The sequence below is a fragment of the Chionomys nivalis genome, chromosome 1, assembly GCF_950005125.1.
Source record: "Chionomys nivalis chromosome 1, mChiNiv1.1, whole genome shotgun sequence".
Taxonomy (NCBI): Eukaryota; Metazoa; Chordata; class Mammalia; order Rodentia; family Cricetidae; genus Chionomys; species Chionomys nivalis.
The window spans coordinates 152,937,570-152,943,258 of NC_080086.1; the positions used below are offsets into that span (position 1 = coordinate 152,937,570).

The window sequence follows — 5,689 nt, forward strand, 5'->3', positions numbered from 1 at the left end:
CAGGAATCCACAAGGATGACTCCAGCTAAGACCCTAAGCAACAGGGGAGAGGGTGCTCAAACTGGCCTTGCCCTGTAGTCAGAATGATGACTATCTTAAATGTCACCATAGAACATTCATCCAGCAACTGATAGAGAAAGGGACAGAGACCCACAGCGGAACACTGGGCTGAGCTCCCAAAGTCCAGTTAAAGAGTTGGAGGAGTGAGAATATGAGCAAAGAGGTTAAGACCATGATGTGTTCACCCACTGAAACAGCTTACCTGAGCTAATGGGAGCTCACCAACTCTGGTAGGACAGGGAAGGAACTAGCACAGGACCAAGCTAGTCCCTGTGAATGTGGTTGACAGTTGTGTGACTGGCACAGACTATAGGGCCACTGACAGTGGCACCAGGATTTGTCCCTGATGCTTGTACTGGCTTTTTGGAACCCATTCTCTTTGGAGGGATACCTTTCTCAGCATGGATATAGTAGGGAGGGCCTTGAACCTTCCTCAGAGCAATGTGCCTTGCCTTCTCTGAGGAGTGGATGTGAGGTGGGGTGGGAGGGAAGGTGGAGGGAGTGGGAGGAAGGAGTGGGAACTGAGACTGGTATGTAAAATGAAAAAAGATAGTTTGTTTTCGTTGTTTAAAAAATAAAATTAAAAAGTGAGGAGAAAAAGAAAATGTGTTACATCTACACAATGGAGTACTACTCAGCAGGAAAAAATAATGACAGCTTAAAATTTACAGGCAAATGAATGGATCTAGAAAAAACATATTGAGTGAGGTGACTCAGACCCAGAAAGACAAATATAATATGTGCTCACTTATAAGTGGCTTTTAGACATAAAGCAAAGGAAAACCAGCCTACAATCGGCAACCACAGAGAACCTAGATATCAAAGAGAACCCTAAGAGAGATATACATGGATATCTACATAGCAAGGAGGAAGAGACAAGATCTCCTGAGTGAATTGGGAGTGTGGGGTCATGGGAGAGGATAGGAGGGGAGAGGGGAGGAAGAGAAAAATGTATAGCGCAATAAAAGCTATAAAAAAGAAACAGCACAATAAAAACAATTAAAAAGAAACAACAACAACAAAAAAGAAAGCTAGCTAAATTTAGTGGGCTTTAGTTCTTGCTTGAGTTCCTGACCTAACTTCCTTAAATGTTAGACTATACCTGTAAGCTGAAATAAACACTTTTCCCCTTAAAAAAGGATTATGTTAGAAAAAAGATATGCGCAAGTATTTGCATATGATGTATAGGAATGTGTTTTATATGACATGCACACATGGGTTTATAGAATGTGTGTATATGTGTGAATATATATGTTTGTGTCTATGATATATGTGTCTACATGTGTGTGAGTACAGATTTGTGTGTCATTGAGCACACCTGAAGTCAGAGGACAGCGTTAGGTAGGTGTCTGTCCATGCCTTCCACCTCATTTGAAACAAGGCCTCTTTGTTGTGTTTCTAGATTATGTGACAGGCTAGCTGGCCCTTGGGCTTCTGGTATTCTCATCTCTGCCTAATCTTCCTGTGAGAGTGGGTAAGATTATGTAAGATATCGATACGTACCTTACACAGAGCGACTTAGTTTTAGTTTTTTTTTTTTTTTTTTTCCATTTTTAGCTCATTTCCCTTCCCTCTCATGAGTTTGTAATTGTGACCCTGGGCCATGCGTGTGTTTGGGGACCTCCACTGCAGCTGGCTGCTCCCACCCTTCTGCCCTCTGTTGTGGGATGCTCCTGGGGTATGGGTGACTAAGACTGAACCCTGACAATGGCCACTTTGCTGGGCCTGTTCTTCAGGGAGGCATGTCTCAACTCAGTGAGGAATAATTCAGGGTAACTGGACAGTTGCCATCTCAGACATGACCTATGCCCCTTCACTTCACCCCAGAGACAAGCCTTGGGGCATGGGCATAGCTGAGGCTATTCAGGAAGTGTGAGGGTAGCACTTCCCGTCACCTGCTTTGTCGGAGGTCTTCAACTAGACTGAAAACATTTCCAGCCCTGTCCATCCCTAAGTCCCTTATCCATCAGGTGCTGCTCTAGTCCCAAATGTCAGACAAACAAGCCTATCAGCTCAGACTCTACAAAGGCAAACCAGTATGGACTGTGGGGGTGATGGTCCACAGGGTGTGTGGACATGTATTTTGGGGTGATGGTCCATGGTGTGTGTGGACCCACAGTTTGGCTCTGGGTCTCAACCGCCACACGCAGGTCTTCAGGATTCCTGGGCTAGCTGAGAGCTATTGTTGTTATCTGAAATGCTTTTTTTTCCTTACTGATACATTTTGCAGCAAGCCATCCAAGATAAACTCAGGCCTGTCTACGCTCTTCTTTTTCTTTCTTCAGCCTTTCATAGGGAGATTTGGGGTTGTTTGTTTGTTTGTACAATCTATTCTTTTGTCCTTTCCTTGGCTTTTTGAGGCTGGAGATCAAAACTCAATTCTCGTTAGGAGGCATACCCCAGTTAGTTTGTCAACTTGATACAAACTCTAGGTGCTTGGGGAGGAAAAACCTCAATGGAGGAATTGCCTGTCCCAGCCTGAGGGCATGTGTGTAAGGGAGTCCTTGTGACAGCCAGGAAGCCTTGAGCCCATGGTGGGAAATAGGAAGATCTCTGTGGTGCAGGGAGGAGAGAAATCCAAGGCCCAGGTGGGCATTCCCATAGAAAACTGGGGCTCTGTGCCCACTTCTTGGCCTTCGCTATCCAGCTAGCAAAAAGCTAGAAACACAAGAGCCCACTTTATTTCTTTCAGCTTCTGTCCACTAATGGTGCCAAGTGCTTTCTGGAAGCGGAATTCAGAAGCACAGGCTAGCAATTACCTCATGGGGTTTGCTGGGATGCATTTTATCATAAAAGCCACGGCCATTTGTCCCTGACAAGGCTGTAGCTATAATAATCTCCGTGCCTATATTTAGCAGAAAGTTAAGCCAGTTTTCCTGGGTACTTAATAGTTTTCTGCTTTGTATTCTTCAGGTTAAACTGGGCTTTTGTTATGTCAGATCTGGACCACAAATACCAAAGCTATCACCGCTTGACTCCATCTACGGTGTGCGTTTTTTTTTTTTTTTTTTTTTTTTTTTTTTTTTTTTTTTTTTTTACCTAATTAAAACTTTTATTGGACTAGAAAAAGGGGGACCAGATCCCAAGAGACAAAAGACAATCATTTGTGAATATGGCAGTGAATTTCCTTTTAATTAAAGACAACCAGGACAAATCCATTAACTATCAAAAGCTACATTTTATGAAAAACAATCTTCATCTTTAAAAAACATTTAATCATACATATTTACAGTATATGCTTCTTTCTTTTCAGGATTTCACTATCGCCTCCAGTTCTTCAGCTGGCATCAGGCACTTAATCGCTGCTGGCTCTGACTCATAGAGATCACAGGTTCAGAGATCTCAAAGGTCTTCACAATCTCCTCCCAGTCACGGTAACTCAAGGCTATAATTCCTTGGCTCCTCATTTGCGTGTTCTGTTCAATTCCCTCGTTTTCTTCATTAATCACTGGCTCTATTATCGGTAGTCGGTCTTGGTCAAGTCTTATTCTCGCAAAACCATCCCGTATAATGAAGGAAACATGAAAGATGTTTTCCACTGTGCGGGGGAAAGAATGTGGATCAACCACAAAATCAAAAAAGGACATTGGCGTATCAGGGTCTTCTCTGAAGTAGGTCTGCAACAACCCCAAGATCCTTTCTACTTCCTTCTCAGTTGCTTCTTGATGAGATTCCTCCATGCATTTCAACTGAGCAGGCATTGCCCGCTGCTCTTCTATCATGCGAGGCTGTCTTGGTCGATCACTTCGTGGCTTTGGCACAGGAAAGTCTCCATGTATTGAACCCAACAGAAAGTGGAATGTATGGGTTTTATTAAAGGTGTTTTCTGCTGTTTTGCCTGATATTTTCCAGGAGTCATAGACAATTAATTCAATATCAGTTCTATCTTCATCACGGATGACTTCTTCAGCTTCTAGCGGATTTACACCCATATGTGTCAGTAGCATTTCAACGTATCTTAACATGTCGAATGAGCTTAGGTCAGAGCGCAGCTGTTTGGCTTTCTCTTTGCCCAAGTCTGAAGCCAGAACGAGAAACTGGGCATCTAGAACTGCTTCTCTTGCTCTTGATACTTCATTAAACAGAGTGTTGGCCTCTTCAAGGACCTCTGTTAATTTGTCACCAGCATTCAGTATGTCCTCCCGGTTTTCTTACGTTGGACGGAGTTGATGAGAGCGCGGTACTGATGGCGGATCTGGCGGCATAGGCCCTGATCGTACTCGGCCTCCAAGCAGGCCGGGTCCATCAGCTCGTCCCCGGAATCAGACGGTTCGGTGTCCTCCAAGCTCGGGCGCTCCGCTGCCTCCCTGCGCTCGGGCGCGGAGCCACGGCGGACCAGCGGAGACCGCGAGCGGGAACGGGAGCGGGTGCGATCCCGGTGTGGGTCGCGGCTCCGACCCCGACCCTCGGACCGGCGGCCACTGCTATACGGTGTGCGTTTTTAGAGGGATCACTCGATGAGGGTAAGGCTGTGGGCACACTGTGCCTAGAATTCCGTGATTTCTTTGAAAACACAAATGGGCGATTTTGCTTTTGGGGGAAAGAGATAAAAGTGGTTTGCTGAATAGCAATGTAATTATTTGGATAAGTGCACCACAAGAAGGGCCATTGTTCATAGTAATGGATTGAAGTGCATTCCTCAATTCAGATGCTGAAGTGTTAACTCCTGGCACAAAAATCCCTCTCCACCATTTTCATGATGCGGGCATCAGTCTGATATAATATGCGGAAAATTCCAGGAATAAATAATTTATAAGTTTTAAAATGCACACCCTTTTAGCATGGTGAAATCTTCCCTGACCCTGCTCTGTCCTGCAGGACACAAGTCCCCTGTTTACCTACTGAATCCGCACGGTATATGCTACCCAGTCACTAGCTATTTCCTGCCCTCGCTAGAGTCACCGTAGAAACATTGCAATACTTGTGAGTGCTTTTTAAATGTTTGTATTTGTTTTTAAAAATAATCTCATACTATATATATTTAATTTTGTGTGTATATGTGTGTTTTATTCGATGCTGACTCTCTACACGTAGACCTGGCTATCCTCGAACTCGCTATGGACCAAACTGGCCTTGAACTCCAGAGTTTTGGACTAAAGACATGTACCACCATTCCAGGCTTAGGCAATATATTTTGATGCTATTCTTTTTTCTCACCTAACTCCTCCTAGATGCTCCTCCCCATTCACCAAGCTTCTTGTTCTTTCTCTCTCTTAGGAAAAGTGAAAACCAAACAGCAGAGACAACAACAAAATAAAACTGCTCAGAGTCTGTTTTGGGTTGTTGCGCTTGCGGCTTGCCCTGGACTGTGGTTTATACACTCAGTGACAATTCCATTGAAGAAAACTGACTTCCCATCTCACAGCAGCTACCAAGGACAAATAGCTTCTTGGTTAGAGTGGGACTTGGTGCCCATTTCCCCTTCCCCATGTTGGGATTTTGCCTGATTTGAACCTGTACAGATCTCGGACATGCTGACACAATCTCTCAGAGCTCATATGTGCAACAGCCCCACAGAATTTGAAAAATGTTTCCTTGGAGTCATTCACCACCTCTGGTTCTTACAATCCTTTTGCCTCCCCTTCTTCATAGACCCCCCATCCTTGAGGTAAGGGATGTGCTAAAGACA

At 44.4% G+C, this 5,689-nt stretch overlaps 1 pseudogene; it reads right to left on the reverse strand.

Moving 5' to 3' along the window:
- Positions 1–3,097: 3,097 nt before the first annotated feature.
- LOC130886998 (non-structural maintenance of chromosomes element 4 homolog A-like) lies at positions 3,098–4,843 on the reverse strand (annotated as a pseudogene).
- Between the last annotated feature and the right edge of the window lie 846 nt (positions 4,844–5,689).